General features: G+C 43.3%; 1 protein-coding gene across 13 annotated transcripts in view; it reads left to right on the top strand.

Moving 5' to 3' along the window:
- The window catches only part of ADD3 (adducin 3), a 300,537-nt gene that overhangs the window by 123,747 nt on the left and 157,553 nt on the right, over positions 1-19,237 (top strand). The window contains exon 3 of one of the 13 annotated variants that reach the window (XM_069239416.1): positions 14,207-14,309. The exons of the other annotated variants lie outside the window; for them this stretch is intronic. The gene's annotated coding sequence lies outside the window, so the exon portion shown is untranslated. The remainder of the gene's footprint in view (positions 1-14,206; positions 14,310-19,237) is intronic. 13 annotated transcript variants of the gene reach the window in all.

Raw genomic sequence — 19,237 nt, 5'->3', positions numbered from 1 at the left:
GTGTAAGAACTGTTCACAGTATATTATGTGCCAGGATTATATCTGGTGGCAACTCATAAGTCTATCATTGTACCACACTATCAAGACTACTTGGCTGTTGTGATAGAGTGTGATACATACTATGGCTAAAGGGACATGGCAAATTCCTGAACATTTGAGACAAACTTAATTTTACCCGTAGGTGAAAGTGACTGGACAAGTATGTGGATGATGGTAAACCTTGATGTCACTACATCCATGCACTGAAAATGGCATGCTAGCAAGTCTGTTTGCTGGGTCACAGTGAGTTGTGGCAAGGTTCACCGGGTACTGAAAAGGGAAGGTGCTGGCCCAAGCCCACACAGGCCTGGTGCGCTCAAGTACAGCGGCGTGGAAGCGGCAGAAGACCTTTCAGTGGCAGGAAGGATAATACTAACATAAAATACTAGGAAAAAACGTACACATCCACAAAATGATGGGGGTGATATGATACCAAAACATGATAGACAATCTAGGAAGCCAGTGCCCAAATGGGCCGTAGCCATACACGCCAGTGGCTGAATAGGGCTGATCCAAAGTCCTTGCGTGTATTATTTAAGTTGTCTGTTGTACTTATGAGGTTTGCCACTTAGTTAAAGTTGTCTGTAGCCAGATCTAAAACATAATTTACCATACACACCAATTTCTGTTCTCGAGTCTTTGCTCGAGAGCTGGTGGCAACTAGGACTACATCCTCCTTGTTTAACCCCCACTTTCTGCCCCCTGCACCAATCATTTTCAAGCCGTTTACTTGCCACAGTATGGCTAGGCTAGGTGGATGCCAGGGACATTTCACTCTCCGCCTGGCCCATTTCATAGTAGAGTTAGTCCTGAGCAGGAAATTAATCCTGTCGTACTTAAAATGTATTGCATTGGTTTCAGTGCGAATGCGGTTTTTTTCTGCATGTTCGTAACTCAGTGTTTGTTTTTTAGTTTAACAATATTGAAGTATCTGCCCCGACTGCTGTGCAGTGCAGTCCGCATTCCTCATCTATTACAAACAGCGTGTGTTTGTGTTTTGTATCACTTTCCACACTCCCTACCCCCACAAAAGAAAATCTGCGTGTTATTCCATGGACAAACATCTGGGCAGTTGTGGCTGGAATATTTTGCAGAGAAAAACAGGCTGTGGCTGTGTTTTTGTTTTTGTTCTTTTGTCATTTCCTTTGCAGCTGCAGATGTCAAATTTCTGACACTGAAAACACCAATGATCAGTAAACTGAGGTGAGAATACAGGTTTGCTCGCAATCCACTTTGTCATTGATATTACATTGTTATACTCGTAGTTTGTTAATCTAAATGCGTGTTTAGAGTTGCATATGGGAATTGCATATGGGCTGCACCCAGGTCATTAAGCAATTTACTCAGTCCAGTATCATCTTAAATTTTTTGTTATTTAATGTTGCCTCCACTTGATAAGAGAGATTTTGCTGATAAACTCTTAATTGAGCCTTTGAAATCATGCTATTTATTTCTAAAGGTTTCCTATATAGCGCAGATGTAACCTCATTTGGAGCTCCACACACAGTGAAATATGAAAGACATGGCGAACGAGCATATAATATTGGTTGATGTTTAGCAAAATCTTGGAATTATTTACATATATGTGGTATTAGTTTACATATGATATGAAGTGTGGCCTCAACTGCATAATAGTTGTTTAAAAGGAGTTCTGTGGCAGTGATCACAAAACTCTGTGACCCAGTTTGAGTGTGGTGCATGGGGCAAGCAGGGGCTGTGAGCCTCAACTGCGGGGGCTGGGATCGTTTGCTTCCTATGACCCGGGGTCCATCCTCCTTAGACTCTGCAAACCGTTCCTAGCACAACTCCTTCGGTACTGAATGTCAGTGGTAGCAGTGGTGAGCAGTTTCAGGCGTCTCATAGATTTAGTGTGGGGGTGCATACGCTCCAAACTAAACAACCACCCAGCAGCACAGTAACTGATTGTCGAACCTTGTGCTTCGCCTTGTAAAGAAAAGTACATTAATACACACACGTAAAACTGCATAGCACACAGGTAGTATTATCAGGCACACTAAAATGTTCTGGTGCATGGGCTACGACACTTCGGAATGCCACCCACCCCTTAACTTTACCCAGGTGTCGCTCCGTATGGGCCTAGGCAGGTCGTCCTAGGGTTAGGGTGTTTGTGACAAAATCAAGTCTCGAGTGCAGATTGCCCCAGTTCAGTAAGGATAGCGCTCTGTTTAGTACTGTTCTGGCCTCACCACAAGTCAGGTCGCCTTATGTCTCCAGCTGGTTGGGGACGGCCACATTCACCCCTGCTCGCTCCTGCCTCGGAGTAGATGTGATGGTTGCAGGAACAGTCCCTGGAATTCCATCTGAAGGTTTGGCAGCAGGAGACCGCAGCGGGAGTCCATCGGGGATCACAAGCGCTGGACATCCTTAGGGTCCATGGCAGGCATTGGACCTGCTTTGGGTTGCACAGCAGTGCTTAGCAGGTGGGCTGTCACATGTCCGGGGGGGTCATAGAGGTACGATGGCAACTGTGGGAGCAGTTCTGGAATGTTGTGGTGGCCACCACCCACGGACACAGTACTTTATACCGAAGGCAAGGTCAGCTGTGGTCAGTCTTCTTGCACAACGGTGCAGTTCTGGAGAAACTGCGCCCACCACTTCTGGGGCTCACAGATTGTTCCGAGAGTCTTCCATCTCCTGGCAGACCTTCTCAGCACCGGGGTGTTGCTGCTTGTGGCCCTTTTTCCCTGTCCAGAAAGCACATTTCTAGGCACTTAGGTCAGATAAGCAGCTTCTTTCGTGAAAGGTTTCAGGTTATGTCCCCTGACCTCTGGAAAGCTAGCTGTGAGGCAGATTCTGTTTGCACAGCACTCCTTCGATAATTCCCAATTCTGTGATGGTATGCCTGTTGGTTGCTTTGTGGGAAGAAACCTTAAGCACATCACAGTAACCCTGAGTTTGTCATAGTCACCAGCCGATGATGAAGGCTATGGGCCTAATTGGTTTATTGTCCAAAGTTTTGTCACATGCCATAGGTCTGATCTTTTATGGAACGTTATGACAGAGATAGTAGGCCTTACGTATTGTGAAAAACAGATATTTAAGGTAATAGCTTTTTTAAGTGTCAATAGTTGTTACCAGTTCTAAAGCATACATCCCAGTTGGTCCTCGTTCGGACTCCCTTTGCGCCATTGTAGTGGTGCGAATTCACAAGTGGCGGGATCCAGACGCAAATATCTAAATAGTTATGCATGGTAAAACTACAATGAATAACACTCGTATAGCAATATACAAAAAGCTCTTTATTTAATTAGCGCATGCTGGCATAAACAATAGAAATTGTTTATTCAAGCATGTGCTAATTAAATAAAAAGCTTTTTGTATATTGTTATATCCCGGAGTGCGATTCATTGTGGTTTTACCATGTGCAAGCGTTTCAGTTCTAAAGAATGTAGGCAGGTATTTTGTTACAAGGAATTGCGCAAATATCCTTTGTGGGCAAGGATTTTGGTGTTGATTGCACCCTTTGACAAAACTCTAAGGTTCGAATATTTGGTCTATAGTAATTCTCGCTAGAAACCGTTGAAATGCCTGACCGACTTAGTTGTCTGCCAGTAGCAGGTAACAAATGAAAAACTGCAAAATACTTGGATATATGTAAATATATCTGAAAACTTATACATAGAGGTGGTTTGATTGTCTTTGCTCTGTATCTGTCAGTTACACTGCATCCATCCAAGATTACAAACTACATGGGGCAAAAAGGCCAGCCCACTTCAGCCACTGGCTCTCTTTCCCTGTGAGTGACTGCATTTGCCTGATCATGTGTACAGTTGCCTAAAATGAGTACGTTTCGGTGGGCTAGTTCTTTAGTTTGCCATGTTCTCCTTTTAAAGGACTCCTTTCAATTCTCCCTTCTCTTTTTAGTTTCATTTTTAGAGCGTAGTACAGCTAATGAACTGGTTATGCTCCCCAGACAATACAGGTTGCTTGCTTGCCGCTTATTTAATCTGCACTGTTCCACATGCCTCACGGCCACTGCCACTAGTCCAGGCGTCCATCATGGAAAGATATTGGCTATAGTCTATCATTGTTTTACCATTTCAAGATGGCAAATATGTTTGTTCTAAATGTGGCAATAATGCTTTGCTTTGAAACAATCTGCCTCGAAAAATCTACTCGCTCACCCGCTATGGAGAGTCAAATTTCATAATTGAATGAGCAATAAAGATAACTTTAATCTTGTATACTTTTCTTTCACTGACTACAAAGATGGAGATTTTTGTAAAGTGAATGTTCTGACAGTCGTGCTGGAGTGCAGTGAGTGTGAAAGGAAAGGCTGTATGATGTCAGTTTAAAAAATAAAAATAAAAAGACAGCATTTTGAAAGCCAAAATGAACCGTACAGATAATTCAAAATACATCGGCAAATTGTAAAGCACTTTAAAAAAAAAAATAATTCTGAAGTATGAGAACGAAGATCATAATAGGATCAGAACATAGATCACATGGTGATGTGGAATTAAATATACTTGCTGAAAACTGGTTTCCACAGACTATATGCTCTATAGTTTTATCAGTAAAACTGCACGTGAATGGGAACGTGGGTGACCATTTCAATGGAAAATGTTGCTTTTAAATGACCGTGCCCTACCACGCCATAAATTAGTAATATATTTATTAAAAGTGAAAGCTTTTAAAAATGAATTGCTAAACATCCTTCCACTGCCCTAATGATAATCTTATTAGAGAACTAAGGGGGAATTATGAGGTGATGTGTACCCTATACGTGGGCTAGATTGTTATACATGGAGCACAGGTTTAGTATAGTAAACATTAAAAAACCTGTTTTTAGTACAGCATACATGCTGAACTTAAATATTTGAAGGTGCTTTAATAGTGAAGAAAAATGTGACTGTGAAATAAAATATTTGCTTAGGATCAAACAAGCTGAGACCAGTTTATGGGTAAAGCACATTACAGTTGGGTTGAGTAGATTATTTAAGGCCCTAGACCTGCATGGTTTGGTAATATTTTTGGAATTTTTTCGAGGCCTGAGAATGAGCCATTATGCACAATGTCATTGTAAGACAGCTACCCGCTGCTGGGTTAGTGTTATTTGGTAGCGCAAGCTCATGCCCACTATGTTTAGCCAGCATCATGTTTTCTTTTCCTACTTTTATTGTTGAGTCTGAGTGTCTGTTTTAATGTGGCTATGTAAATGGCTGAATGATTGATTCATGGGTGGATGAATGAATGCACGATTGCAAGAGCAAGTGACAGCAAATGCGATGACTTGAGTGCCTAGACTCTTGAGTGACTAAGAGGCACATTAAAGCCAGACCTGTTGGCATTGCCAGTGTTTGCTTCTTATATGTTAAGATATGACGTTCGAAGTTCCTTTTCAAAATGTGTACTTTCTATCCACAGTCTACTTTTAGACCTGACTTCTGTGATTGTCAATCTGCTATAAACCATTTGTTAAATTTGGGAATGGGTGCTCCCTTCAGTGTCACATACGCAAAAGGTGCAGGGTGGTTTTGTTTTACCCACTTGTGGTGAACGGCGGTTCACAATAGGCACTGATCAGCAGTTGAAAGCCCTTTGCCACAGTGTTTGGCCATTTAGGCTTCCTACCACTGCACCCCTATTTTCATTTTTTTTTTTTGCTTGCTTCAGTTAATAAACATTAGCAGCCTTCAAGTGTTAATTTACACTAATAAAATACTTAGTCTAACCAGTGTGATCAAGCACTACAGTCGCGCGAGACATCGTGACACGTACTTTGTGCAAGACTGAGTTCATTCAGCAAATGTAAACTGGGCTTTTTTTTCAGTCACAGGCATGCTTTGTGCAGTTGATGTGGATGTCAAAGAGTGCTATGGAGGGGGGGGGGCATCAAGACGTTCCGCGGTGCAAACTGTGTTTTCAACAGATCTATTTCATTAGTGCATGATTTTATATTTTTTTATGTTTTTGTGACTTCTTGCAGTACTCTTCTTGCACCGTCCCTGATTGGATGTTGTACGACAATGCCCCAGAGGTGTTATGCTCTGGGTGTTCAGATTTTTACTGACTCCCTCTGGCACGCCTTTGGGCCCCATCGAGCCGAAAAGTCTAATTCCTGGATTATCACTAGCGGGTTTGCCCTCAGAACCAGCTGGACTCTCTGAGCCCCTTCCGCCTCTGCTCTAGTACTGAATGCGACAAGGGCGCCATAACCAACTCCGGGCACAGGAATGTCTATATTGATGCTAAATTTTCCCCCCAAAGAGTTATTCCCGATTGTCCTTTCCAACGTAGACTTCACTCCAGTCTGAATTCTACTGATGTCACTACTTAATCTGACCAAGGATTCTGTATTCATCTCTCCACCAGGCAAGCAACACTCTTTACATTCTCTTTTTGAAAGACTCTGATCACAATTTTGACCAGGGTGATCACTGAACTCAGCCCTATGCCAATGACCATTGGTATGAGGACTTAAAAGATGCTAGTAAGCTGGACACTTCCCTTTTTCTGCCCTATTGGACTGGCCACATACAAATCTGCATCCTACACAACGGTTATGCATAGAGTGGCAAAGTATTTAATCTCCATCTTTCCTCTGGAGGTGAAAACAAACTCCCTGATGAAACCCTGCAGCCTCGACAGACTGCTTTTTGAGTATCTTTTACCTTTTAATGAGTCCTTGACAGATGCACTGCTGTGGGTTTGTTCAAAGCCTTGTACCAAACCTCCTGCTAACCTTCAAATTGCCAGACACCATTGCCCTTCTCGAGGCAAACCATTCTTTTTGTCACAGCACCCTTCTCCTAAGAGTCTCTTGGTGCAGGCGTCCCCAACAGTTTTCCTTCTGCTCCCCCTGACATTGAATTAAAGCATGTGGAGACATTCATGAAACATCTCTTTGGCCATTTTGGCCCTGCGATCAGTTAACGCCTCATGTTTGCTGGAACACTATTCTCATGCCATCAGTGACTCTGTGGCACCAGGGCTTCCAGGTGTTCCTGAAGTCCTTCAGCCTGTTCTGTCACAAGCAATTTAGGATGGTCATGATGTGGCCAAGTTCACAATTCATTGTGGCCTGGACCCAACCGACTCCGTCGGACAGACTATTGGCACCAGTGTCGACATTCTGTCGACATATGTGGCTACAATCAATTGGGTTCTCGGGTGGTGTCTGGTCTTTTTTGATGGACTTGTCATTTAGTGGGACTGGGACTCTCTTGTTTAGGGACAATGCTGATTCTACCCCTTGAATGTGTCAAGGAGAGTAAAGCTAAGGCTTGCTCCCTGGGAGCATCTACCAAGACTCGCTAGCAGCACTTTCAGCTTCAGCCTGTCTTTCCCCAGCAGTTGGTGACCACCCCCCCCCTGCAACCATGGTAACCACCAAGCCTCTTTAATGTACCCTTGCAGGATCACAGCCACCTGATGGGAGACAGAATCCACTGATTCTGGGTCGGCAAGAGATCTCGTTTGGCAAGCGGGTTCTGCAGATTTTCCGCAAAGGTTATGCCTTACCCTTCCTTTATTCCCCACGGTACCTCCCACCATCTTCCCTGTGACTGACTGAGGACCATCTCTCCATTTTGCCACAGAAAGTCCAAGCCCTTTTTACCAAAGGGGCTGTTGAGAGTGTGCTAGTGCCAAATGTTGGACGTTGTTGCTATTCTTGCTACTGATGCCCAAGAAGGACAAATGCCTTCGGACTATTTTAGTCCAGCACCCTCAATTTGTTCCTGTGGAAAGAAGTTCAAAATGCTCACGTTATCTCAAGTTCTGCCTGCCCTCAACCCCGGAGACTGGGTGGTAGCATTGGGTTTGAAGAACGCCTACTTCTACACTCACGTCCTACCTGCCTATTAGTGTTACCTGTAGTTCTTGGTGGACCGAGAACATTTTCAGTACAATGTGCTCTCTTTTGGCCTCACGAGCATCTCTCTACTGTTCGCCAATGCAATGGTGGTGGTTGCTGCATGTCTGCGAAGGTTAGGGCTCTTTCTCTAGCTCAACAACTGACTTCTGATGGTGGGCTCTTCCCAGGCTGTTTCACACCTTCAAACTGTGACAGATTTCCTGCAATTGCTTGGGTTTTCTATGAACATGTCGAAGATGCACCTGACTCCCTCACAGTTGCTCCCTTTCATTGTAGCTGTTCTGGACATAGTGCAAATTTGTGCCTACTCTCCAGAGTGGCGAGTCCAAGGTATTCAGGCTAATATACTGATGTGTTAGCCACTATTCTGGATTTTGAGGCTGCTGGGCCTCATGGCCTCTTGGTGTCCTGTATCCTGCTGGAAAAGCATGCCTGCTGGCATATGCGTGGGCTCTGAAGTCCCAATGAGTAGAGCATCAGAGGAAGCTCTCCAACCTGGTCCAGATATTGGATGGAACTGCAAAAGATCTGCAGCTGTGGCTAACTAATCCTGACCGAGTCAGCAGCAGGCCCCTCTCCCTTCCCTAAGCAGAACCCACAATAAGTGACGTGTACATCACTCCTAGTTTGGGGAGGCCATCTGAGAGAGGTGGAGATCAGAGGACTCTGGTCTCCGGTGGAGTTTTGGCTCCACATCAGTTTGTTGGAACTACAAGCTACCCATCTAGTACAGAAAGCCTTCCTACCATCAAGGTGCTCACAGACAACACAACCACCATGTGGTATTGCAGCAGGCAAGGAGGGGTGGGGGCATGGGACCCTGTGCTGATAGGATCTGTTTCTTGGGACCTGGCCTGAGCGCAAGGACTTTTTCTTAGTTTTAAGAGCGTGATGGGCTCTTCAAATGCCAAGGCCGATGAGCTCAGCAGGCGCAGTGCCTTTTGGATCGTAAATAGTGTCTGCATGTGGAGGTGGCACACACTCTGTTTCTACAGGACAGCGAGCCTTACCTCGATCTGTACGCCACAACCAAGAACATGCAATATTATTGCTTCTGCGTGTTGGAGTTTCCGAGGCGGCTCTTGGTCTCAAGTGAAGCTCTGCGCTCCTCTATGCCTTTCGACTGATATCACTGCTGCCCTGAGTTTTCAAGCCGATATGGACTGACCTGGCCAAAGCCATCCAATTGGCTGTGGATTGGGCTCGGATAGTGTGGCATCAAGCCCTCCTGGGCTTGAGCACTGCTCCTCCAATCTAGCAGACCCTTTGGGAGGGCCTCCCGTTGCAGCAACAGGGCAGGGTACTGCACCCAAACTTGTGCACTGTTCAACTTTGAGTGTGGAGATTGAGCAGCAACATTTGAGTGTTTGATTTTCCTCCTGAAGTATATGATGCTATTTTGGCACCCGAGTGCCCAGTTGTCAAACACACCAGGTAGAACCTCTTTCTGCACCACTGTCGGAGGTTTTCATGTTTGTCCTTTCTGTTGCCCGGCAAGGCAATGCCTTGGGCACTGTCAAAGGTTATTTATTGGCCGTTATGGCCTTTGTGCAGCTGTTGGACCAACCTTCCTTTTTTACGTCACCAGTTGTGACTGTGTTCTTTAAAGGTTTGCAGCATCTTTTTTGTCCTTACCCATGCCATGCACTGGTGGTATCTTAATTTCATTCTTGCCTCCCTAATCTGTATTGCTTTCATTCCGCTCCACTCGTGTTGTTTGTGCTCCTCACACTTAGGACTGCTTCTCTGGTAGCTTTCACCTATGTCAGGGGGTGGGGACTGCATTTCTGGTGGCTTTCACCTTTGAGGGTGGGCAGCAAGCTTAAATCTCTCTTTGAATCATCCATACGCCACCTTCATCCTCTTCCCTTTTGGCCAGCGTATCACTCTGCCGGCTTTCTACATTCTGTCTGACCCCTCCAAGGAAGAGGAGAGACTCCATTGCCTAGATCCTAAAAAGCTCTCTCCTTTTATATTGATTGCACTAAGAACCACTGGATAGATTATCAGCCCTTCAGTGGGTGTGCTGGAGCAAAGAAAGGCATGGCTGTTCAAACGTGCACCATCTCCCACTAGATTGTGCTTTGTAGTATACTCAGCTACACACTGGTGAAGAAACAACTGCCTGGAAGGCTGTGTACCCATTTCACCATGCTCCCTGTCCTGGTCATCTGTCAAGCAGCTAGGTGGGCTTCTACACACATTTACCAAAACAGCTACCTTGACAGCCAGGTCTGACATTGCGGGCATTTTGCCAGGACTTCTTGATCAAGCTGGTTTGCTGTCCTACCTCCGTGGAGGTATTGCTAGGTTGTCTATTCTAAGGTGATGAATCTGCCGTTGGAAGTCTCTCATCCTCCCCTCTCTGCAAACTCTGCTCCCCCCATAAAATATCCTACAAGATTCTGCACACTGGTATATTGGTTTTAATCTGGCTCTGCTTCTTTGGCACAGAAACATTTGTAAAAGAAACGGATGTCAGTGTGCTGGGTGGTACTTTTGTAGGTACTGCGATGTCACTTCTGACATGGACAGTGTCAGTGCTGAGCCAATCAACGCCACCTTCCACCCCAGAAGTACTCCTCAAGAGTTTCCAGATCCAGTCTAATGCCTCTGGAATATTCTTATGTGAGGAATATGTGATTAAATAGAGTCTGTACCAAATAAGGTATCACTGAAGGGAAGTAACTTGTCTATCTAGAACTCCTGGGCTTGAGCATATGTCATCCGCCAGGCTGCCCTTCAAAGAGGACCTAGCAGGACAGGGCTATGCACTCGCACCTTCACAACTTCATGATCATGTGTGGAGTTTGAGGGGTGACAGCTGAATGTTTTTGACCTTCCCTCAGAGGTGGTTGATGTCATCTTGGCAGCCAGGCATTCATCAACAAAAGAATGTATACACTTGGCATTGGGACAAATGTGTGGTTTGGTGTGCCACTTGCCAGGTTGACCCCCTCCACTCAACCTGTCTGTTTTGGTTTGTTTTCTTTTTTTATTTTGTTTCTGGCCCTGAAAGGCCTTGCTGTGGGCACAGTACAGGTTTTTTTTTTGGCCCTCTCTGCCTTCTTAACAGTTGCATGATTAAATGACCAATTGTGGTGTGATTTCATCACCAAAACCTGCTTTTGGATTCTCAAAATTCTGAAAAACGTTTTTCCTTACTTACAAGAGGAGCTCAGAATAATGGTGTCCCTTGCCTTGGTGATCTCCAAAATAGATTATTGTAATGCTTAACATTGATAAACTTTCGCTCAGCAAACCTCAATTAATCCAGAATACTGCTGCATGCTTAATACTTAATCTTCCCCATTCAGCTCTGGCTAGTGGCAGTCTGAGACAGTTACATTGGTTACCTGTTAAGAAACGCATTATCTTCAAGACAATATGTCTGACACATAGGTATTCAGTGCTGCGCTTGTATAAAGACTTGTCATTGGGCTTCGCTGGTATGTCCCAAGTTGTTAGCTTAGATCTACAGGTTCCTACCTGGTCCATGTTCCGCGGACTTGCAAGGCCAGATAGGATCATAAAGCGTTTATAGTGGCTGCTGTCTGAAACTGGAACTTCCTGTAACGATGAGGAAAGAACATAATTTCCTAGCCTTTACAAAGCAGTTAAAAATTTGGCTTTTCCATCAGTAGCTTTCGTTAACTTTTTCTTTTCTTCTTCCTCTTGTCTTTTCTGTCCGCCACTTCACTCCTGTTGCTTAGCGCTTAGATGCCTTGGCCAGAATGCGCTTTATAAATGCGAAATACATACATACGTTTCTGAAAGAGATACAAAACTTTTCCATCATCTGTTTGTGATGCCCTAGTGGGATCACATTTTTGTCCTTAATTATTTCATGTGTACTCCATTTGAGCTGCTCCGCAGCTGTCCTTTGCTGCTTCTTACCATTAAAACCGTGCTCCTCATTTCCATCACTTCTGCACAGCATACAAGTGAGCTTAAGGGTCTGTGTTCCACAGCCATACACCATCTTCTTCCCCTGCAACCTGGTTCTGTGAACTACAACATACTTTCTACAGAAAGTTGTGGTGTTGTTCCACATCTATCAATCCATCACTCTGCCAGTGTTCTATGCTGTGCCTCAACCCTCCAAGTAGGAGCAAAGACTCTACTGATTGGACCTCAAAAGAGAAGTCAGTTTCCACATTGATTGCACCCAAGACCACTGGTGGACGATCACCTCTTTGAGGGGTTTGCTGAAGTAAAAAAGGCTGTGCAAAAGCATATCTTGTGCTGGATCTTACGTTAAATTAAGATATGCTATGCGTAGTCAAATAAGCACCCTCAGGAAGGGTTGTGAGCCCACTTCACCAGGGCCAAAGCTGCCACCACTTCACTACCATGCCATTTCCCAGTCCTAGACATCTGCCAAGCAGCTATGTGGGTGTCCATCCATATGCTATTGTCTTGACAGCCAAGTCTGTCGGGTTTGGCATCTTGCCCATCCGTTTCTGCAGGATATTATGGTTTGAGTCCATTTGCAGCCATTTCCAGCCCACCTCCCATAGGTATCTTTTCAAAAGTTGAGGAATCGGTGGCTCAAAGTCTTTATGAGAACAAGTTAGTTACCTTCAGTAACACTCTCTTATAGAAACTCTGCCTAGCCACTGATTCCTCACTGAAGATTTCTTCTGGTAGAGACTATCTAGCTGCAGACCTCCCATCGGTTTGATGCAATCATGCATTCAGTTATATTGCCAACATCTTTTGGTATTTTAAAACGTTTGATTATAGGTTAGCTAAACCTGCCTGGAAGAAAGCTCTCATTAGCCCACACTCCATTTGTGTGGGTGAGAAATGTGTATTTTGTTCACGCGGTCTCCATGGTGGGCATTACATGCAGTATTTGTGACTCTTCTCAAACAGGCCGGCCTTGACATTGGTTGCAAACAGTTTGTGTAGCGAAGTGAGTGACCTTTTGTTAATCACAGTTTCCATCTTGTTGGAAAAGCATTCAGAGCAAGCACACTGTTTATCTCTGGACCTCCCCCAGCCCAAGCAATTATTAATTATTCTCGGAAGTGGATACTTGGCTTTAAAGTTTAGTATTGTTCTACCATTCTGGTACAGTCCGCCGTTTCCTGCTCTTCATTGTGACAGTGACACAAGTGGGCTTCCCCATTGGCCTGTGATTGGTGCTGAGGAAGCAGTCTGGGAGATGAACTTTCACCTTACATCCTGCCAGCAAGTAGCGTGGTCACAGAAGCGGGATTCCATTCACAAGAAAAGGAGGTTTGGAGGTTACTCTTATTTGCAATTGTCACTTTAAAGTACTGCCACAAATCGAAGGCACCAAAACCGGATACGGTAAGGGAGGTAATTCGTAATGTTTTTTTATGTATTGTAAAAAAAAAAAAAAAAAAAAAAAAAAAAAGGGGATAGCTCATTCAGGCGTCTTCGATGCCCATAACCACACGGTCGGACCTCGGAGGTTACCAAAGCGAATATTTGCATTTTGAACTATTTTGTGGTTTGGAACTACGTATTTTTTTTAAAAAAAAATTAAACTAACTAAATAGACTTTATTAGAAAAAGGTAGAACAAACAGGCCTTTTATTTTAGGTGCTACTGGAAGGATCTTTTCTAGCTCTTTCACCGATGTTTGTGTGATATGTATTTATAAGAATGGATTTACTGAAGTTAATTATTTTATAGTACTGTGTAAACCTGTCCTAATGTACCTTAGACAAATACATCTTGCTCAGATAGCTTCCGCTGTGACACGTCATTTTGGTACTGTTGATGTGCTCTTGCAATTTTATGAGATGCTTTCAACCAGTACTGCTTTTATCACTTTATTGCACAGCAACATAGTATTCTGGAGCGTGTGTTGTCTTTCTACCCTACTTGGCGGAGAATAGCTGCTTCAAGCCATCATTTAGAAACCGTCTTTTGTTGACACATTCTCAGTAATATAATTAGAGGCGTAATGCAGGCCCAAGGTGGGCTCCCATACCCTTTTTTGGGGGTGGGGACAGTGGTGTGGCTGGGAGGTGGTGGGGGTTACAGTGGGGGGGGGGCGGTGGGCCAGCCCTTCAAGGGGCCTCATTTAGCCCAAGGCTAATGAATATCTGTGAGATATGAGAGACTCACGTGTCACTCATTTCATTTTGCAGGAGAGAGGGTCATCATTTTGCGCGACTCCACTATATATTATTTCACATATACGCCACAGTCTTATCAAGAAAGCGAATAATGCGTGATTTACGAATGTAACTTGTTAAGGTAAATGTAAATTTAAATACTTATAGTTTGCGATGTTTTTTTTTTTTTGCTGCTGGAGGATTATTTTAAACCTACTCTTTTTGTTAACAGCTCGTAGGCAGGGGTTGAGTGGACCACACTAATCCCCTAGACTACAGGCCTCAACTGCTATTCTGAGCTAACGCCGCGGTAGAAATACGAGCCGGCTGGCAGGGTGAGTGAAATGTGCGCGCTAATCGCGTAATTGTCCCAGTTTCACCGTTACGCTGACGGGCAGCAGGAACCTCAAGCCATCTCACGAATTACTGAGTGAAAATACATGGACACTACTGATGCACGTAAAGATGCCAAAAATAGTGGTAAAAACGAGTGGAGAATAAACTGTTGTTCAGTCGCAGATGGACACTCCCGTCGCTTCAGCAGTAATCTTGGCTGTAATCCGGTGACACACAGTGGGAATTTACTTCCTGTCAGGAAACGCTGTTTGTCAGTGTATTATCTCACCGAGGCGACCACGAGTGAACAATAGTGTATTACAGTATTAGAACAACAAGCGTCATAGCTAAGCCAACATTGGCCTTATCCTGAATACTATCATCGGAGCGCGCGCTGGCCGAGCTCCAGAGCCGCGCGGCCAGTCGGCGTGCCCCATGGGGCTCTAGACAAGCAAAGACGCTGCTAGCGTATCGGCACATTGTAAATTCATAGGCGGCCCCTGAAAGATACAAAAAAAAAATCAGGTAGGACCGAGGCAATGTTTTTTCCATAAGTTTGTGGTCTTTTGCTCACAGTTGTGATGGAACCAGGTGATGCAGCTTAACTTTGAGTGACTGGCTCAAACAGATGATGCTGAATTTGAAAGTGTGTGGGAATGCTGCACTGCTGACATCCAGCATCATTCTCAACAAAATGATGACGCTGAATCACAGTATTGGTTAGTAACTTAGGACTAATAAACACGAGTCGCTAGTTTTTATTCAGCCAATAGACAAATAAACTAAAATGTATTTCCCATGAATTTAGATGTAACATTCACATATGTGTATGCTTTCACAAAGCCTTGTACATCTTTTAATGGGCTTGTTATAAAATGGATCATACGGTACAACATATTCAAGCCAAGAGCTCAACAGACAGATGTTTGTTATGAATTTAGATTCCACAAGCAATCTCTCCAGCAGCGGAGAAAATACATACAAAAACTCAAGGAAAAAACGAACATATCCGTGCAGTCAAACTCTCAAACTAGGATTAAGTAAAGAGGCGAGCAGGAGACTTCCAGCTGCCCCATCCTTTTTCAGCAGAGCTGAAACAATCCTCTGTTGTAGAAAACGAAATCGGTTTCAAGACACACAATTTGTCCAGAGTTTAAATTATACTTTAAAATCAATTTTATTTCGCTTAAATGTTATGAAATAAGGAAGGCACAGTTGTGACCTCCAGAAAATTAAAACATTGGTACGTTTAATATGCGTGCCCATGCTGCTTTCTACGTTAGGATGTCAAACATGAGACATAAATCGTCACTTTCTACTGATGTCTGGGTCACTAAAAGCTTTACTGAATTTTACGCTCCAAGAATGGTGTCCAACATCGGTGCTGTAGCCTTTCTTGCTGCCCAGGTACATCTTGGAGTGCAGAAGAACCTTAACTACCATCTCCTCAGTCTGCTTATGAGGCAAAGAAAATCATAACATGGATTGCAAGAACTAGTGCTAATGTCCTAGTCAGATTTTTCATCCTTGACTATTACATGCATACCTGACAATACATACATTCTGGTTTTCATTTTTTATATATGCACTGAAAAAAGCGAAGGTTAAAGTGACATTATGATTACCTTTGGTAATAAAAACATACAGTTAAACTCAGATATCCACTTATAAAACCGCAGTTAAATTGTAGTCATGACCGCAAATTAAAACCAAAAAGCTACTGAAATTCACAAGTTGTACTTAGGATCATAACCCATAACTTGCACACCAAATGCAGTTCTTATGATATGACAACATTTACACCAATAAATATCTTAAAGCAAAATGTAGTTAAATTACATGTACTTGTACCAGTAAACTATGCTACATTCATAGTCCTCTCTTTTGTAGTGGGCCTTACAGTCATCCAACGCTGGCTGCACAGGCCCAAAGCCATGCACAGTGGTGATTAGTCAAGAGCAGCTTTAGCGCACCGTTTGTTTTATAAGTTCAGTTTCTTCAAATCCTGGGCCTGGATTTGCAAATCCTGAAATCCCATGAAGGTTCACCAGTCACAGCAGAAGGTTTGCAAATCCAGCACTGGGTTCAAAACTCTTACAATAAGCCTGGCCTTGTGTTAGCCTTTCACCTGGAGCATTACTATGATAACGGAATCACAAGATTACTAGCTAAACCTGCCTTGGAAAAGTACACACAATCTATTTCCCTGATGAAGTTCCGTTGTGTTACAAGTAATGAAACACGTTGAATGCCATGTGCTTTTTGATATGTGATGAAGAATAGAGGGCAATTTCGATTGGAATCTTGGACTTCTTGTATTTTAATTGCACTTAAGCATATGCTGTTCTCTAATTGGATTAATTGACTTGTTGCGTAGCGTATCTGGCAAGTTTAATTGTTTCTTGTTTAAATTCCCTCGTAACTCAATTTCTTCCTGTAAAATTCCATTCATACTATTGGTGTTTTTGTTCGTATCAGGAATGGGGTGGATAATGGCCGCAACATCACATTGTAATAACTTAAGATGCAGCTTTAAGCAAGAATCACTTCACTGTGTGATCTTCTCAAGAGTGGGGTCACTCATAAAGGACAGATTTTCATCAAAGTCATTATCCGGATTCTGAAGACCACATCATAAGTAGCAGCAGAGTAGAGTCGGTTCGTGATTGAAAACGTTTGTGAAAGAGAAGAGTTTTATGTTATTTCTTGAAGAGGGAGTATGAGCAGGGCCACCAAAATAATGCAGCAGGGTTGACAACAACATGCGGCAAGAAAAGGCAAATTATACAGCACAATGCAACACTTTTTTTTTAAATAGTATTACTTAATTTTTTTATTTTTACTATGGGAGCACCGTCTGGGCAAAGATTTCACCTCAGTATCAGTTTAACAACGAAATGCCAAAGATGAGTGGTTAACCTTTGAGAAGGGCCTTCCAATGCACACAAACAGATTTTGCAACATTTTTATCAACGTTTGAACTGTTTGCGCTAAAAACTAATTTTTTTTGTTGCTCAAATCTGCAGAATGAGCAGCAGTTTATGGATAATATGGCCAATGCAGAAAATCCATAAGTATATGAAAAATGTTGCGACCACAGAATTGTATAATTTCATTGGCCGTGAGTTCTTAAAACTGGTGAGGTAGAATTCCACATCTTAGTTGCATTGCCTGAGAAGCATTGATTCTAAAGAGCACAGGGTTTCAAGTCTCAGATTCTGCGGTTTGGAGTTCTCAGCATCTATTTCACATTGTGAGTTTGTTTAGCAGGTAGTTTTGTGTTCCTTTGTGTAGAGCCTTGCAGATAACACAGGCTAGTGTGAATTGGCTTTTAGCTTGTACGTGGAACCAGTTGAGAGTAATCAGTTTGAAGGAGATATCAATATATATTTTGGGGCTCCAACATTAAGTGCTGCTCTTAGCTTGGCTATGTGAATTCCTGGGTATGCCAGTCAGAAGACTGTTTCCATAGCCAGTGTTTGTTTTTGTTGTTTTTTTAGTTTTCTTTATTGAGTTTAGTCTAACACATAACATACAAAGTCTTTATGCAGTAATTAAGTATCAGGAAGTAACATAATATACACCTTCTATCATCTCTACATGCATAAATAGACGTGTTGGTATTATGGTGTATAACCTGTTTGAGTTATCAGTGTGATGGCGTAGTACTCCATTGTCTGAATAAGTATATGAAGGTGATTCTTAGCTTAATAACAGGTGGGTGTTCCTAGTACCACATCTGTAGCAGAGAGGGTCATTAGTCCCCGCTAGTAGATCATCAACAAGTGGCAAAATTTGCTGTGTAGCTCAAATCTGGTGAATAGAGTACCCAAAGTAATTTTCTAAGTGCGTTGGATTCTTAGTGTGAGGGTTGTCTTCTCCTGTTCCCTCAAGCGACCGTGTCAGTGTGTATGTATGCATGTATGTATGCCTGTAAGGGTTCCTAGATATCCCGAGCTTGCAGGGAGGAGTTCTGCGTATATGATGAGTTGATCTTTTCAGGGTATTAGGATCTGTGGCCACTTCTTGAATTTAGGCGTTCGACCTATGCCCTACCTACATGCTACTCTTCTCTTGGCCAGAAGAAGTGCTACTGTCGCATACTTCCTGTAGATGCCCTCTATATCCTCAGTGTGCCCCAATAAGGCCAGGAGAGGTGTTAGATGGAAATCCTGTTTTGTCATGCTAGACAGTACATCTGCAACCTTCTTCCAAAATACCTGAACAGAGCTGCATTCCCAAGCTAAATGTAAAATAAAATCTGCTCCACATATCTCATCTCTTATCAGGATGTAGACGATATCTATATAATCTGGCAAGTGTGTAGTATATTTGGTGTAAGACTTTAAAATTAATAATTCTTAGTCTACTGTTTGAGGTTATGCGCCCAGTCTGCTAAGGCCAATATAGCTGCTGTTTATCTGTACGTTCTAAGCCGAGTTCCAATTCCCATCGAGCTTACGCCATCCCCATGCTGCCTGGTGACTCAGATTGTGTAGTGATCTAGAATTGAGACCAAATGTCCAGGACGGGTTGAGGCTAGCAAGATATGTAGTGTATGGAAGGTTGGGGATTCATAAGGGAGATGTGGAGTAACTTCTTTAATGTTGTCATTATCTGTTGTAATAAAATGTGTTTAGTGGGGGTCAGCTTGTCTCAGCAAAGACGCCTTCACTGTCAAGAAACAAGCCCTCCTCATAAAAATCACCCCATGTGTGGAGTCCAGCTTTAAGAAGTGTGGCTCTACACGTTGCTTTTTGAGTGACAGGCAAAGTATAATGGTAGGGTAATGGAACAAGGGATGAATAGAGCAGCGGCTTGCCAAGTTTGTTAGCCATTTTCTCCCATGCTGCAGTTGTGCATGCTACAGCGGAATCCGGAGTACCCAGTTTGTCTTGCACACCTAAATAGGCCAAACTAGGGAGGA

Source organism: Pleurodeles waltl, chromosome 6 (genome assembly GCF_031143425.1).
Source record: "Pleurodeles waltl isolate 20211129_DDA chromosome 6, aPleWal1.hap1.20221129, whole genome shotgun sequence".
Taxonomy (NCBI): Eukaryota; Metazoa; Chordata; class Amphibia; order Caudata; family Salamandridae; genus Pleurodeles; species Pleurodeles waltl.
The sequence above is the reverse complement of the archived record's forward strand: the minus strand, read 5'-3'. Positions and strand labels throughout refer to the sequence as shown.